Source organism: Perognathus longimembris, chromosome 4 (genome assembly GCF_023159225.1).
Source record: "Perognathus longimembris pacificus isolate PPM17 chromosome 4, ASM2315922v1, whole genome shotgun sequence".
Taxonomy (NCBI): domain Eukaryota; kingdom Metazoa; phylum Chordata; class Mammalia; order Rodentia; family Heteromyidae; genus Perognathus; species Perognathus longimembris.
Window position 1 is genome coordinate 59976207 of NC_063164.1, and position 18841 is coordinate 59995047.

Below are 18841 nucleotides of genomic sequence, written 5' to 3' on the forward strand. Positions count from 1 at the left end.
ACTCCATTGGCTAATCCCAATCTGAAGTCAAAGAAATAAACAGTGATTGTTAAATTTCGATTTCATCTTGACTGGACTAAGCGATACACACATAACTGGTAAAAAATAAAAAAACTTATAAGGGTGTCTGTAAGGGTATTTCTAAAAGAGGTTATCAATGGAAGAAATGTACTGAATAAAAGCAAAGATTACCCTTCTTAATACAGGTGAGCATAATATAGTTTGTGGAGGACCTGAATAGAACAAAAAGGCACTTCTACCTGAGGTGAGACATCCATTCTCTGGGCTTGGATGTCTGGATGTTGGGCCTGTTGAATTTAAATAGAGATTTACACTATTGGCTACCTGATTCTCAGGCGTTTGCGTTTGGACTAGAACAGTACCACTGACTTTCTTGAACCTCCAATATCAGACAGAAATTCCTAAGTTCTGGAATTGTGTGACCCAATTCTTTTAAATAAGTATATTGACATGTAGATAGACCAGTAGATGACTGATAGATAACACAGAGAAAGATGATGCATAGATAGATAGATAATTTGCTTTGTTTCTCTGAAGAGCTCTGACCTATCCTTTGATGAAGGCCATACAGATCAGCCTTCACAGGAGAAAGAGCCAGGAAAAAAAACAAACCAAAAAAGCAAAAAAAATGAGAAATGGAAAGAAGTGAATATTGGAGTGTGAAAGAGCAGATGGTGCCAGCTTTCTAATTTATATTTGAATGACATTCTATTGCTATGATTGCTATGATCTGTTTTCCTGAGTGCTTTCCACTAGACTACATATGACCCTGACAACAGTCAGCATTCTCTTTATATATTCTCTACACAATGAAAGATGTGAACCAAAGTAGACTCTTAGCAAGTATGTATTCAATTAATGGATTAATAAGGGAATATCATTGATATACCAAGAACATAACAGGTATTCTTGAGGGTTTTTCAGTATTTGCTTTGAAAACTTTCTCTAGTTCTTTTATTTCCATTTTTGCATTCCTTTGTATTAAGTTCTTGTGATCTCTGTTGCCCCCAAACAACTCAGCTATTTATATTGTAGTTTTGATTGTTGGCATCATGTTAAGGTTTTCTCATTTTGTTAAGTTAATATTATATCTTATAATAAGTTTGCTTTCATCTATTTCATTGACCATAATTCTGGGGAACTTTAATTTACAAAGGAGGATACATTTATAGCATGTAGTTTATAATTTTCACTTCAGTTTTGTGCTGATTTCCTAAATTCCTTTACACTATTTGTATGGATCTTGTCAATCACATTTTTACTGTATAATTTGTTAATAGAGAAATGCTGCATTATAAGCCTTCCAGTTTCCTTGAATGATTTTTAGTATTCTGTAACACTTTTTTGTAATTAAGATTTAAATACCCAATCCCTCAAGATTTGCCATACAGAGAGCTGTCAATCAAGGAATTGGCAGGCTTTATGAACCACATGATGAAGTCTTTATCCCCACTCTCTGATGCCTCAAGACCAGCTTTTTTGAGCTGATCCTTCATTTCACATGTCTTAGAACTCACTCACACTTCTTATGCTTGGAAATGTAACACACAAAGTGACAACGTAATCCACAGCTAATAAGTTAGCGGCTATAAAAATGAACATCCACATTAACTTGCCAAGCATGGAGGATGGAGGTGTTACACTGTACTCGTGTATGTATGTCTGCCAGGGCAATAGTACATATGCCTTTGGAAATGCTTCTAAGTTATGCACAGAAGCCGACAATAATTCTTGAACTTTCTTGTCAGGATCCAGTTTCATTTGAGAGCCAGACCATCGGCATCAAAACACTTAGCCATGATTAGTCACAATTCAGCAGGCAAGAAAAACATGAACAACTAGCCCTTTGGCTTGAAAAGTTTGTAGAAACGAGACTCAGTACATTCTGTTGTAGCCTCATTTAGGGTACTTGCTTTTATGGCAAAAGTAAGAGTATTGACAGTGCTCTGAGATCTTTATCTGGGTATCGTTTAATTCATTACACAGTGTGGTAAAATAAAATAATCTCATTATTTAGGGGAAAGGTTTATTCTAAAATGTATGTAATTGATTTAAGTGTAGAAATGCAACTCTAATATGTTTGTACATATATATTCTTTCAAAATGCAAAATTTCAAGTTTGTTGTTATTAATAATATTTAAAATAATATGTTATGAAAATTGCAGTAGGATAAAGTTTTAATCTCATACATAGAATTGATTTCTACTCATTGAAAAAAAAATTTTTTTTTTTTGGTGTTTTTCCTGGCCTTGAACTCAAGGCCTGGGAGCTGTTGCTGAGCTTTTGTGCTCAAGGCTAACACTCTACCAGTTGAACCACGGCTCTACTTGTGGCTTTTTACTGGTTAATTAAAGATATGCATCTCACAGACATTCCTACTAGTCTGGCTTCCAACTGCGATCCTCAGATCTCAGCATTGTGAGTATCTAAGATTATAGATATGAGCCAAGTGAAATCTGTCTTTTTAAACTTTTACAATGCTTGGAATTGAACCAAGGGCCTGACATATTCTAGACAAATTGTCTTATCCTGAGCTACACCTCCCAAAACTAAATCCAATTGAAGTTTACTCATCTTATCCCAAAGGGGTAATATAGTTGACACATATTCTTTAAGTATCATCTAAGTAATTGATCTCTTAATTTTTAGTGCTTCAGATGGAGAGGAAGGATATCAGCATCTTTGAATGCTAATGATAGTCCATATTTAACACTGTTAATGCCCAGAAAGCCTCACAAGGTTCATATCTTTTCTTCTGGTTTGGTTTTGGTTTGGGTTTTGGTGCCTATCCTAGGGCTTGAACCCAAGACCAAGATACTGTCCTTGAACTCTGTGGTCAAGGCTAACTCTCTACCACTTGAGCCACAGCTCCACTGCCAGATTTTTATTTTTATTTTTGCAAACCCTATGCCTTAAACTCAGGGCCTGGGTGCTGTCCCTGAGCCTTTTTGTGCCCAAGGCCAGCTCTCTATCACTTGAGCCACAGTGACATTTACAGAATTTTCTAAGTAATTTTATTAGAGATAAATCGCATGGACATTTCTACTGGAGCTGTCTGTGAACTGAGACCCTCAGTTCTCAGCTTCCTTAGTAGCTAGGATTACAGGTGTGAGCCACCAATGCCTAATTTCCAATTCAAAATACTAGTGGTCATTGGAAATAAGAGTGTCACACACTTTCCTGCCCAGGCTTGTTTCAAAATGAAGTTTTCATATTTTAGCATCTTGAGTGGCTAGGATTATAGACATGAGCCACCAGCACCCAACAAGTATTTGCGCCCCCCCCCCCCCGCTATATTTATTCACATGGTAAGACTCAGAAAGTTTGGCTAAATTAAATTGGCAGGGTTGGTAAATTGTAAAGCTGGATCATTAAAAGAGATTGTAACTTAAAAGTGTGTAGTTTCTATTATTCCATAAAATTTTCTAATGTAGTTAAAGTAGAAGTGACTTTAAACTCTTTGAAGGGGCTCTACCCAAATACTACTGTGTACCAATATGCCTGTCTGAACAATCAATCCATTTACTCACTCACTCAACATGCAATCATTTGTGTCTACTCAGAGCCAGGTAAGAATGCAATAGTGAACAGGCCAGGGACCCCTCTCTCAATTTACTTTAAAATACAGGATGAAGAAAAGCAAAAGGGCAGTGACAACATAGCATGGTCTGGGCTACAGGGCAAAAAGGGTGGAGGTACCAGAGAAATGCAAGATTCTGGTCTTGAGAAGGCAACTTGGGAAAGTGTCATCTCTGCCAAAGCTTAAAAAGTGAAGAGAAAGCCGGGCACAAGTGGTTCACAGCTGCAATCCTAGCTACTCAGAAGGCAGAGGTCTGAAGATTGTGGTTTAAAGCCATTCTGGGCAAGAAAATCTATGAGACTCTTATCTTAATTCATGATCATAAAAGCCAGAAGCAGAGCTGTGGCTCAAGTAGTGGAGCAAATAAGCTAACAAGCTAAGGGACAACACCCAAGCCATGATTCAAGTCTCATTACCAGTACATATAAAGGTGAATAGAGTTATTCAAGTGCAAGAAATTGAAGGTGCTACTGATAAAGGGGGTCCTGGGTGTGGATACTCATTGAGAAAAGACTGGAATGAAGGACAGAGTGGGTTGTAGAAGTGATGGTAGTAGATGATAAAGGTGATGAGTGGTAGTGGTAGAAGTGATGTTGCAAAGGAATTATTTATAGACTTGTTTAAAAGAGTGTATTCAAGTCAGTCTCTGAGCAAAGGGAAGAACTTATGGAAGGATATGAATGAGATGAATAAGGAATCTAGAATCAGGATGTCAGCTAAGAGAATTGCTCTGTTCCTACAAGGAATGGAACTTGGGGTGTGTAGTGGAAGGTGCTAGAACTCTGCAAACCACTATTATTAGGGTTACAAGAAAATCTATTTCTCAGGGTGCCAAAAGGAAAGCACTGAAATTAACTCAGGTAAAATCCCATCATATGGAATGCCCATCATTGGGAAGCAATTCTAAATGATAATCCCAGAGGAAGAAAATGAAGACTTCTCATAAGTCCTAAACTATGACACTTTCTTAAAAAACTTGCAATATCCAGAGGAAAGTATCTAGTAATGAAGTTGGTGGGCCATTCTGAAGCCTTTACCTATGAAGAGGTTAGAAACTATAATGTGGCATCTGGCATTAGTAGGAAAAAACCATTCCTTCTCCACAATCATTCTACAATTTTTCCTTTTCCTTTCAGAGTTGTGAATCATTATTGAACTTGGGATCAAAATATGAAAGTAGAGGGGATTACTTTTGAACAGTAGCCATAACTTGTCTATCCTAAAATTCTTCATGTATTTCTTAGAAATCTCATTGTAACAGTTAGTTTAAAAGATTTCCAGTGATATCCATTAGTTTTGTATGCTCTTTTTACTCATGTATGCAAAATTTTTTTCTTAACATATTGCAATAACTAAATGGTTGTTTTCCCAAATTTCACAGTGAAACTGTCATCTGATGTGATAGTAGTTTAATATGAGACTTTGGGAGGTCATTAATTCATGAAGGTGGGGCCTTTATGAATGTGATTAGTGTCTTCTAATATAAGGCAAGAGAGTTAATTTATTCTCAATTATGTGAGTCTAGTATTCATCAGAACCTAACAATGCTGATGTCTTAATTTTTTACTTTCAGCCTCTATAAGTCTGAAAATATGAGAAGTATGAAAATGCTTGTGGCTTATCAGATACACAATCCATGGTATTTTGTTACAGCATCCAAAATTGACAAATACATAGTTTTTGGAGAGATAAATCAAGGGAAGTTCCCTGAACCTTCCAAACATAACTCACTTTGGTTCAAAGACTACAATAAAGAGTTTATCTTGGAAAACATCATTGGTGCCAGGCTTTATGGCAAACTAGACTTTATTTTGATAATTACATGGTTTGTATTTAATTGCTAAGAATAAAACAACTATGCCTTCCTTCTTTCATCGTGGGTTTATCATTAGCATTTAGCAGCTTTATTAAAACAAGTTTGAACTTTACTATGCCTCTGTTCCAATGTATAATGTGTATTTTTCATACCATCGTATGTTGTTTTGTGGAGAAATTTTAGAAATAGTAATAGTACAATGCTAGGTTTCACATGCATAGACCAAAGTGGTAAAGGATTAGCCATTTCCTTTGTGAAACCGTTATACATAGTTTTGTTCACTCCCAATATCAAGAGGGTTTTGCAGTGGAAACACAAACATTAAGTGAAGTTTCTAAAGGAAACAATATCTATGTAAGATATGTCCCAATACAAATTTCTAAAATCATCCACCCATCCCTAAAATATAACTTCACAGAGGGATGGCTGGGTCGATGACAGTGCTGATGTATGGTTCTGTACGTATGTAAGTTTATGATTTTCATTAAAATATTAAAGACTGGTTTGCTTTTTATTAAAAATATAAAACAGTTTCGATATACTTCAAAGTTTGTTTTAATAAACAAAGCTTATTTGAAAGTGTGCTCAGATTTTCAAATAAAGTTTATTTGAAATTAAATAAAACTTAAAAGGTAAATTGCTAACTATAAATGAATTTATTAATCAATGCCTTTAAAGATCATAAACTACTGAAAAAACCCACCAGCAGTAAATGGAGTATAGAAGAAAGAATCTTCATGGGGAAAATAAGATCAACAGACTTTAATCTGAGAACCTGGCTAGCCCAGGTTATTTTATCTCACTTCATTCAAAGATGAGACTGCCTTGTTCGCTCCTGGCTCAAAGCAACTTAAAGTTCTGGAGGGCCTGGCAGTCTCACAGGTTGGGGTGTACACTGGATTCTTGAGCCTCTGAGTGAAGAATCATCAGGGTAGACATACTAGCTGTATCTCGACAGAAAATCAAGTGTTACATTTATGCCTTTCATAAATAACATTTATATTAAATGCTACACATATTTGACAATACAAATAGTTGGAATCAAGATTGTTTCTGGTGATATATGCATTCTTATTTTTTTAAAACACTCAGAAAACAAAGGAATGTTTACACATGCAAATAGATTAAACAGACCGTGCCATTAAGGGAGTACATTATTACTGGGCAGAAAAATATAGACAAAACAGTCAGAGTGGACATCTCACACTGTTCCCTTCCTCCCTAAGCACATTCCTTCATATAATACACTTACATCACCTCTCCCTTTCCAGTATCTCAAACACCTGCCTAACAAATTGTTAAATTGGTACAGCTCAGAGACCCCTTTTAGGCAATTGAGTCCATCTGAAAAAACATTCCATCCTTTCATTCTTATCAGAAACTTTTCTGCCTTTAGCATGTATCTTAATCTGCTTTTAAATAACAGGAGAAATCCCTAGATATTCAGAAAATATTGGCAATGAAAACTAATACAAATAAAAACTTCATGTGTATTCACATAGTATCAATTAATTATACCATACCAGCAGTTAGTATGTTTTGAAATATTTTCTGCCTCTTCAATCCTTATATTTCTTTCAAAGTGCTGTTCAGACAGATATGGAGGCATAGCATGATGAAATAAATGTGACTGAAAGTCACAAAGCAAGCAATAGGACCGTTAATCCAAAGCTCTACCTATTACTTCGATGTGTCCCTTAAATGTTAATGAGGGGACAGGAAAATTGTTTTGTTTCCCTCACCACATAAATCTGATACACCTTCTCTTAAAAAATTTTCAAGCTTTCTAGAAAGACTTTTCAACATATTTTCAAAAGAAATTTGGGATTTTAAGCATTTGTTTGGAAGAGAAAACTGTACAACACACCAACCAACCAGATAGCAAATACCTTCACTTCGTGTGCATTCCCTCCCCTTCTGTCTGCGCTGCATCACAGGAAACTAAGAATTCTCTTTTATTCAATTTTGCTGAAGCTTAAACTGTCTTGTTCCTCTTCCCCTATCACAGCAACTCAAAGTGCATCTTGGCCTATTACATATGCCTTTTCTCTGTGAGGCGGGCAAACATCTGTCCACCATTCAAACACAGCATGCCAGCATTCTCCAAGTCTGACCCATAGTCTTATTCACTCACTCCAAACTCCACTACAAGTATTTTTAGCTTGTAGCTTGCATTTTTTCAACATTTCAGTGTTTTCATGTCTCCACATATCCTGCTATTTCTCCATGTTGTGTAATATTCCTTTGAGTTATCTTTTTCCAAGGAACTCAAAGAACTTAATGAGTCAGCTCTCCACCCACCCACATACCCACAGGAGGCAAAAGGTCTCCTCCCATTTTTCTGAGGTACAAATTGTTTGGCTACAGAGCAACTGTTTTGCCAGCTGTCAAGCAGCAGCTGACAGAGCTATTTTTTTTTTCTATACACTGGAAATGAACATGCAGTAAAGTGTATATGGTGTGGTAGGGTGAATGCAAGGTCTCAGAAAAGAAAAATGCAAAATGAATCTTGGAAATCATCCATTGAATCATCCATTTCATTGAATGGCAATGGACCTAAGCAGGGAGATAAGCTGAAGAGTTTTATTGTGTATCAAGTACTAGGCTAGATTCTGAAGAGAAAACAGAATAAAGCCTAGTCCCTGGCTTTAAAGAAGAAGAGAAACAAATGAGTTAGCATTCCTCATCCACTGAACCTTTATACATTAAATAAATAGCAATTATGTTTAGGTATTATCCCAGGCTCTAGAAGAACACCAATAAACCACAAAATCCCTGGAGATGATTTGGTATGAAAATGCATAATAGATAATTATATAATTATAATTGGGTCTCCTGGGTTCCGTTGCTAATCTTGTAATAACTGGAAGAATATGTACTTCTCTGTGCCTCAGTTTCTTTACCTTCAAGTAGAGATGACCATGGCATAGACTACATAGGTTTATTATGAGAATTAAATGAACCAATACAAATAAAAAGAGCTCAGATGGCCATGACTACTATTATATGTATTCATTTATATATTGTGCATATATATGGAAATATATAATGTTACAGAATTATGAGTGTTTTGCTGAAAATAAGACAAAATAAAAAATAGAAAAAGAAAAAAAAAGAGTCATAAGGCTCTTGGAAAATACAAGGTAAGGGGCTGGGGATATAGCCTAGTGGCAAGAGTGCCTGCCTCGGATACACGAGGCCCTAGGTTCGATTCCCCAGCACCACATATACAGAAAAAAAACGGCCAGAAGTGGCGCTGTGGCTCAAGTGGCAGAGTGCTAGCCTTGAGCGGGAAGAAGCCAGGGACAGTGCTCAGGCCCTGAGTCCAAGGCCCAGGACTGGCCAAAAAAAAAAAAAAAGAAAATACAAGGTAAAGCAGCACTTTAGTAGAAAAGTGGAGGTAAGGCTTCTTAAAGGACAAGAAACCTGAGTAGTGAATGTTAACAAAGACCCTATGATAAGCAAAGGCAACAGAATTTCTCATGAGGGAACATTACATCTGAAGGTTCAAAAGCAAAGGTGAGGTTGTATTTCAGTTCTTTGACAGGCAAGTAGCTTCACATAGGAGGTGGTAGCTGGGGATAAGTTGTGAGGATTTGAACCTTATCTTATAACAGATCAAAAGCCATTGCTTTTATGCAGAAAGAAACAAGAGGCAGCCTTGAGTATAATGGCAAAACACCAGATCAGTCACAAGAGTTTGGGCAGTGACTTGGAAGAAAAGAGGGAACAAAGTTGGAGGAATGAATGTAGGAATGTTGACAGAGAATGATATACTGAAGAGGTTGATAGACAGCAGGGAGTGATGCCTATCAAGGAGATTTGTTGAGATTCTGTCTTATGCAATGTGGTGGGTGGTTCTTTGGCCAACAGGAAGCATGATGGAAAAGGATTGAATGGTAAGTGGGCGAGTTTCATACTGGTAATGATTAACTTATTGTGGCTAACTGGCATTTGATAGGCTTCGAATCATGGAGGTAGAGCTCCAAGCCTCATTGAGGTGAATTCCAGAAGAGAGATTTGTGGGGAATCATTTGTACATACTTTGGAAGGCTTGGGAATCACTGAGATGACTCATTTGTCATATCATTAAATCTCCAAATCTCTGGGAATTAGGTTGCAAATTAAAGGGCCAAGGGCACATAATAACTAGATGGCAGAGCCAGGCTTACTTGACTTTAAAGCCTCCACACTTCCCTTTGCTGACTTCCAGGAGGCATGGTGAGATGTTGGAAGAACCCATTGTCTCTGTGTTACCTGTTCAGCCTGAGTTTACTCTAGCTCAAGACTGGTATAGTTTCTAAAATTATGAGCAACAAGAAAGCAAGGCTGTTACTCTCAAAGCATGATGAATAGCACAAGTTCACAGATCACTTCAGGGCAGGGAAGGAGGTATGTACAAGGTGTATTTGGCCCTACTTTTAGAATCAGGAAAGGTCACCTAGTCTCAAAAGACTTGATAAAATGCACATGTCAATCCTATCTACCTCCTCTAAAGTTTATCACAATAAGTGGACTAAGACAGTGGAGAAAGACAAGAAAAAGTTGGGCCTTTTCCTGAGATTAATCTGAAGGAAGTATTATAGAAGATTAGAGTTGGCCTAAAGGAGATACTGAAAATGAGATAAGAAAATAAGGGATGGAAACAGAAAGAAAGTTCCTTGGGAGAAGAAAAGAAAGGCTGACAATTCAATAGATCACTTGTGACCCACTGGAATACTAAACTCCTACCTTGGCCTTCCCCCCAATTTACAGTGTGTGTGTGTGTGTGTGTGTGTGTGTGTGTGTGTGTGTGTGTATGCATGTGTGTACGCATGTGTGTGTGCACATACAAATAACATTGGGACTTGAACTCAGGGCCTTGTGCTTTCACTTGGCTTTTCTACTCAAGGTTGGCATGGCATTCTACCACTTGAGCCATACCTCTACTTTCAGCTTTTTTGTGGTTAATTGGAGATGAGTCTTAGATTTGTCTGCCTGAGCTGACTTTGACCTATAATCTTCATATCCCAGCCTCCTTAGTAGCTAGAATTATAGTCATGAGCCACAAGTTCTCAGCCCAAATTGTCTTTTCAGATAACAATAAGGCCTGCTTGTTTCTGAGTATTGGTCTTAGGTCTTGCTAACTAATCATGAATGGATGAACAATTCTAGCCTGATATGTAAACTCTGACCCTGGTGCCTGACTTGGTGACTTTGATATTCCCAGTACATTGCTTTGCAGGATAGCTTTTCAACAAGGATGAGTCATCCCTCAGCTTCTCCGGAGGTCATTTTACTATCCACTGGATTTATTTGTATATTTATAGGCACATTATAATTATTACAAATGAGAGAAACCATGAAAAGTATGTTCCTTTGGGTCTGACTTACCTCAGTTAACATAATTTTTCCCTAGTCTTTCCATTTCTTTACAAATGGGGGCACTGTCTTTCTTTCTGATGGGAACATATATACCACATTTTCTTGATCTATTTGTCCATTGAGAGACATCTGGGTTGACTCCATATCTAAGCTATGCTAAACAATGTTGCAGTGAACATGGTTGTGCTGGTGGCATTAGTGCAGCCTGATTTGTGGTTATTTGGATAAATGCCCAGGAGTGGAATTTCTGAGTCATAGGGAAGCTTTATGGTTAGTTGTTTGAGGAACCTTCATACTGCTTTAGAGTGGTTGAAGAAGTTTACATTCCCACCAACAGTGTAGTAGCATTCCCATTTGGCCACATCCCAACTAGCACCTGTTATTATTAGTTTTCTTGATAATGGCCCTTCAAAGTTGGGTGAGATGGAATCTCAGCGTTGTCTTGATTTTCGTTTCACTTATGGCCAGAGATGTTGAACATTTCTTCATATGTCTATTGGCCATTCTTATTTCTTCTTCAGAGAAGTCTCTCTTTAAGTCTTTAGCCTATTTATTAATTGGATTGTTGCTTCTTAAAGGATTTGTTTATGGGGGGAGTTAATTTTGTGAGATCCAAGTATATTTTAGATATAATGCTCTTGACTGATGCATATCTAGTAAACATCTTCTCCCATTCTGTGGTCTTTCCATTTATCTTGCTAGCTATGATTTTTGCCATGAAGAAATCCTTCAGTTTGCTGCATTCCCATTTATCCTGTCTTTCTTTGATTTGTTGTGATTCTTTACTTAGGAAGTTTTGGCCTGTGCCAAGAAGCCCTACTATTTCCTCTATCCCTTTCTGTAATATTTTCAGTATATCTAGTCTTACATTAAGGTCTTTGATCCATTTGGAATTGATTCTGGCACATGGTGATATATAAGGATCTAGCTTCAGTTTTCTGCATTTGTGTAGCCAATTCTGACCACACCATTTGTTGAAGAAGCTGTCTTTTTTCCATCCTGTGTTTTTGCCTCCCTCATCAAATATTAGATGGCTATAGGTCTGTGGGTTCATTTCTGGGTTTTCTATTCTATTCCATTGGTCCTTAGGCCTATTCTTGTGCCAGTACCAAGCTCTTTTTATTACTACAGCTTTATAGTAGAGTTTGAAGTTTGGTATTGCTATTCCTCCAGCACTGTTCTTCCTGCTAAGGATTGTTTTTTGTTTGGTATCTTCCATTATTTCATGGGAATTTTTGGATTGCTTCTTCTATATCACTGAAGAATTTTTTGGGGATTTTGATGGCTATTGCAAAGAATTTGTAGATAGCTTTGAGCAATATTACAATTTTCACAGCATTAATCCTTCCAATTCAGGAGCATAGAATGTTTTGCCACTTGAACTGTTTCAATTTCCTTTTCCAGGTTTTTGAATTTTTCATCATAGAAGCCCTTCACATATTTGGCTAATTCTTACGCATTTTGGGGGGCCATTAGAAAAGGAGTTGCTTTCCTAATTTCAGCCTCACTTTCTAGTTTTTGTCATACAGAAAAGTGACTGATTTTTGTAGGTTAATTTTATGCCCTGCTACTTTGCCAAACTCTTAGATGAGCTCAAGTAACTTGGAAGCAGAATCTATGGGGTTCTTTAAATACAGGATCACATCATCTGCAAAGAGGAACAATTTTACTTCTCTCCCTATTGAGATCCTCTTTATGTCTGTCTCTTACATATTGCTCCTGCTAAGAATTCCAGTACTATATTGAAGAGGAGTGGAGAGAGTAGACATTCTTCTCTCTCATTTCCATGGATGTTTTTTCATGGGCCCTAACAAAATACAGGTAGAAAATAAGCATTTAACAAACTCAAGGTCTTTTTGTTTAAGACATCTTTTTTTGAAAACATTTGCCTAAATTTTTTAGCTGTGGCCTGCATTTTCAAGCAGGTTTGACTAATATGACTATTATAATTAAACACCAGGAGACATACTATCAGAATAAGATACTGTGATACAAGATGAGATAAAGTTAGTAAGGCTTTCATGGTTATTGAAGTAAATAGAAACCAATGAATAAACATACTTGCTGCTGAAATACTATGTGGAGAAATGAGAGAATTATAATCAGTAGTGCTTTAAAATGTGTGACAGCTCCAATGGCTAACCCCTTTCTTCATTGTGAAATATATATAGCCCAAATGAAAATTCAGTCTTTTCAGAGTTTACTATAGCTAGGGAATCAATCATCCACCATCACATGAGTTCTAGCAGAGTCTCAAAGGAAGGCAGAGGAATGGGAAAGCTTCAGAGTAAAACAGCAAGTCAGAATCTGGTCATCTGATATACTTCGCAGTTTGGATTTTTTTAAACATCTTCTTAGCTTATTAGTTTCTGTTTGAAGGACTACAGTGATTATTGCTTTTCCTTTCAACATAATGGATAGCACCAGCAGAGAGGTCTTTGTGTCCATCTATGGAAAGATTACCATGTGATATCACCATGCAGATCCAATTTCCCATGTGGTCATTATTATCCACTCTGTCTCCTTTATGGAGAGAAAAGCAGATAGCAGAAAGTACATGCTAATGTAAAATGTATGTGATATAAGGATCCTTCTTTACTTGCAAATAAAATGGATGGCCCTAAAGGAAATTTTTAAGTTGAATGTTTAGCACATTAAAATTAAAATAAGTAATGGCTTAATTAAAATGGTAGGATGTCATGTTATTTTACCACAATTAAAAAAGTTGAAATAAATGATAGATATTTTTTTCACACTAATCCAATCATAATTATGAACTCTATTTCTCTTTTTATCGTTATTCACAAAATAGCACACAATAAAATCAGGATGCCCTCAGGCATGATTAGCTGATTGTATGAAAGAGAATAAGTGGCTTCTCATTTGACAAGTTAGAAATTTTTTAAAAATTTAATTTGGGTCCTACCTCCAGCATTGCCACTATTCTACTACTGGTACTTGCTATTTATTTCCCTAACTCATAGCAGCCACAGCACATCACCTTAACCTGGTCCTAACCCAACCCTGTCTCATAAATATCCATTACCAGCTGCATCACAAATACCCATCCTCCACATGTTACAACCTGGAACACAACCAGAGACATTTCATAAGAATCAGGCTCGAAGGGCTTTATACATTTTCTGATAAAATCATGTCATTGTTTCTAAGGCAGGCACTAATATTCTTCAAATAAAAAAACCCACATGCTATCCAAAGAACATAGTCAAAAGAAGAACACAGGGGTATTCTGTGGCTGATGTCTGGCCTAACAGACATCATTCAGCCCTGACTGTAGAAAGACTTCTGTTAGGTGTTACCTATAGCTGTGTAAGCAAGGGAAATATCCACCATGACTGTGAAACAGATTTTATTAATTTAAGTATAAATATTCATGGTTTGATTTTCTTTTACAATAAGCTGCCAAAGAGAAGCACCTACTCAGTTAATTTTGAAAAATTTGAAGTTCACTGACTTTCATTACTGCCATTCTTTTTCTTTGTCATCTATCTAACAGACCCTAATGCCCAAATCTTACATCTTAAAGTTCAAATCTGGTTTTATCCTCTCCTTAAGCAAAAGTTCCCATGGCTTCTGGTATATATTGAGAATTAGAAGTTAAGATTTAAATTAATAAATGTGACATTTTTGTTTCCCAATATTGGCTAGAACTCCCAATACCCTGGAAGAATGAAATGAAGAGGGGTTCTTTAAAGATTCTCCATATTTTCTTGCACAAACCTTGTGTGCAGGTGATTCTTTAGTTCTGAAGTTTCTACTTTTTATATATTAGAATCCTAGGTAATCTACCCCATTATTTGGTTATTGTCTATGGATTTTTTTTGGTAGAAATGTGTTTTCCTATCAATTCAGTATGGAGTACATGAAGGATCTATACTTGGTAAATAAATGAGAAATTAAGTAGAAACAGATGGAATGGATGTTAAAGGTAACCTGGAAGAGGTAAACACTGAAGTAAAAAGAGGTAAGACGTTGTGGGACACACCTGGATCAGAAAGAGGAAGTCAACTAGCTGGCCCTGCCTGTTTCTCAGTCCTGGGGCCACGTGTGGCTAAGATGGTGCCTGACGCTAAACCCAGAAGCGGTTCTACGGGCTGTGACGAAAAATCTGGCTACCTCTAGGATTGGTCCCCAGCTCTTCTGCCCTTACTGACAGCTCATGCCTCCCCTTACAGTCCCTAGATAGGTGCAAGTACACTCTTACCCTTCCTGCCAATCTTTGATCTGATTGGCTCTTGTGCCTTATATTAGTTACTTGTGTTCCCCTCAATAAACCCGAGATCTTGCAGCTGACTTGACTCCCAGATGCCTCTGATTGTCCTTCAGTAAGGGAGGGCTGAGTGTGGGCGGTCTGTCCACTGGCAGGGGCGTGCCTTCCCAGTGTCTCCCGAACGTCAAGGGAGAGCCCAGGTGGGGGAGGGGGGAGGCTAAAAACACATGGACTGTGGTTGTGGAGCAGCAGACAGTCATTATTTCAATGGCTCAAAGTTTGCAGCCAAGGTGGAGAGCAGGTGATCAATGGGAAAAAGAAAAACAAGTAAGTTTGTCCTGTCTTTACCAATTCTCTGGAGCTGAGGGCCAGGAGTGAAATCTGATCTTCAATCCTCCCTGCCCTCTCCCCTCTGTGGAAGCAAATCATTAATAAGTTTCTGGTTCCTGACCTCCATGAACACAGATAATTTGATGTTAACTGTTCTTCACTTATTGCTTCTTTTTCCTATTTATTTAAATAAATTTTTGTTACTATTGGGTTCAGTATTTATTATAGATGAATAAACACATGGAAGGAAAAGAATGATAGAAAAAGAGAAAGGGAGGGAAAGAGAAAAGAAGCGAGGAGAAGAAGGAAGGTGGGAAAGAAGGGAAGGAGGAGGAAGGGAAAGAGGAAGAAAGGGAAGGCAGGAAGGAGAGAGAGGGAGGAAGGAAGAAGGAAAGCATGAAAGGAGGAAGAAAGGGAGAGAGGAAAATTATGCAAAATGTTAATCTGAGGTGATATTTGAGATGTAGTAACTTCTCTGTATCAAGTGGTGTGGTCAATAGCTTATGTGGCTATTAAACTATGCATATTATTCTTGATTTTGATTAAGATGCAGTGTCCAAAATAATTGGTCCTCAGATGGAAGGGACAGCAGAATCATTTCACCATCTTATTTCATGGCTATGTAAACTATTTGCTATGGTAATATAGTCCTCCAGAACATTGATCATACTCGTATTTGTTGATTATCTTTACATCGCAGATCCATTGCATTGATGGCATTATTCTACATGGACCTGGTGAAAATAAAGCAGTTTTGTTACATGATTTACTGAGACATGGGTGGGCATATGATAGAAAAGCAAATACAAAAATGGTTGGCAAATTTTGGCAGATTCAGTGAACTACAACTTATCAGGAAATCCTTTAAATGTGAATGATAAGGCATTAGACCTTTCAAATCCACCAGGAATTCAGAGGAACTCTGGATTTTGGAGATTTTTATTACAATTGGGTGTAATTCTCTAACTAGTTGTTCAGTTATCTATAATCCTGTCTTAGTTTGAAACCAGCCTGTGGGGATAGCCAACAAGTCTGGGATGTAGTGCAAATTTCCCAGATACTGGAATCTTATGACCTTGTAGATACAATGGGATTAAAAATGACAGCCAGTTGGGCTGGGGATATAGCCTAGTGGCAAGAGTGCCTGCCTGGGATACACGAGGCCCTAGGTTCGATTCCCCAGCACCACATATACAGAAAACGGCCAGAAGCGGCGCTGTGGCTCAAGTGGCAGAGTGCTAGCCTTGAGCGGGAAGAAGCCAGGGACAGTGCTCAGGCCCTGAGTCCAAGGCCCAGGACTGGCCAAAAAAAAAAAAAAAAAAAAATGACAGCCAGGTGCTGCCTGGAGCCTCTAGCAAGCTGCAATAAGGGAGAGTCACACAGAGATGCCTAGGGATTTAGAGTAACATCATGCACTCTTTGCTAACTGGTAGTTATCTATTGTTACAATTGGGCCAAAACTTTAGGGGGCTTCTTGAAGGCTAACTATAATAGCCACTGACTATTCACTCTCTGAACTGAAATAATCCTTCTGCTACCGAGCTCCAAGAGAGCCTGAAGACATTATGATGGAGCACAAAGTCCATTGGTTGGCTAAAAATAAAAACAAAAAAATGGTTAAAATAGTGTAAATTTATTGTTTCAAAGTCCTGGAAGCTAGAAGTAAGAAATTAAGGAGTCATCTGGGTTGGTTCCTGTGAGAGGAAGACAGATGTGCTCCTCAGTCTCTCCTTGGCTTATAATAATCATCTTTCCCAGTGTCCCTTTACATTATCCCTCTTTGTACATACCTCCCTGTGTTTATATTTTCCTTTTTATAAGGATACCAGTCATGTGGAATTGGAGCCTATCCTAATGACTCATCGTAACTTGTGAAATATGAAACTTGGAGGGGCAAGGAGGGAAAAACCTGGGAGGAAATGAGGGAGGGGATGACAATGTTCAAGAAGAAATGTATTCATTATTGACTTATGCAACTGTAACCCCTCTGTAGATCATCTTTACAATAAAACTAAATGTTAAAATAAATAAGTCCAAAAACATTAACTTGATTATCTTTGTAAAGACTCTCCCCAAAGAAGATCCATCCTGGAAGTTAAAATTCTAATGTATCTTTTTATATAGGACACAATTCAAAATACAACACCAAGAAACTACATAGTCTAACTACTCATAACAAATGACACTTTCCCTGATCCACTAAATGTTAAAAGTTAGGCATGTGTAGGAACATTCTATTATTAAGTGGAAAAAGATACCTCTATGTATATCAGATGAGCCCTCCAGGCTCAGAAGTTCAAGATATTACAAGGCAGAAAATGTACGCTCTTCTACTGTGTTAATGACACACACACACACACACACACACACACACACACACACACACACACACTGTAGCCTCATGAGGACTTTCTGTTTGTTTTGTTTTGGCCAGTCCTGGGGCTTGGACTCAGGGCCTGAGCACTGTCCCTGGCTTCTTCTTGCTCAAGGCTAGCACTCTGCCACATGAGCCACAGTGCCACTTCTGGCCATTTTCTGTATATGTGGTGCTGGGGAATCGAACCCAGGGCCTCATGTATACGAGGCAAGCACTGTTGCCACTAGGCCATATCCCCAGCCCCTCATGAGGACTTTCTTATAACCAGGAAACAGTGAAGAATAGAGCTTTTGCAACGAAAGCTGTCACTAGCCAGCCACAAGTAAAGTGGCTGCTGCCTAACACTTCCCCCACCAATAACCAGAATCTATTAGAAAGGAATTCTGACTGACCTTACTCATGGACAGAACTTTAAGTAGTACATCTGCTTTTTTGTTTTTCATGGAAAAAGAGATGGTGTGATAAAACTTCTACATTGACTCATAAGTGGTGGCTAATGTGTTGGCCATCTGGTTCCTGAAGAACTTAGAAACATCAATATTGAAAGATGGGTGACATGTGAGAGAGGAGGCATGTGAAAACCTCCTGAAATGGGCAGAGAGTGTGAAGATATTTCTGTCTCATGGAATGCCCAGAAACCACAGTGAGCTGTCCTATGGCTATCATCCAACCCCTCTCAGCTCTTCAGGAGCTGGGTCAATGTTCAGGGACACAGTTCAATCATGAGGTTAAGTCCAGGCATGCTATCACCAGAACTGACAAGACTGCCACAATTGTAAGTAACCAAACCCCCAACAGCAAAAGGGAGCAATGAGAATCAGCAGGGTCCTCTCTACAGTAAATCTTTCTAGATGGCCTCTCTCCACAACTCTAGCTCAAAGGCTCCAGTAACTGTTGACTCAACTTTCACAGGTGTTTGAAGAGGGAAACAAGAATGGATTGGAGAAATATTAGTAAGAAGCTAGATTGAAAGAAATAAGTGACTCTTAGTATATTTTGTGTGGCTGTAACTGTATACCACACACTGAGTGATTTATAAAGAAAAGAAATGTGTTTGTTGCCATTTTGGAGACTGGAAATCCACACTAGTAGCTATGTCATGATCTCTTAATTCAAATTCC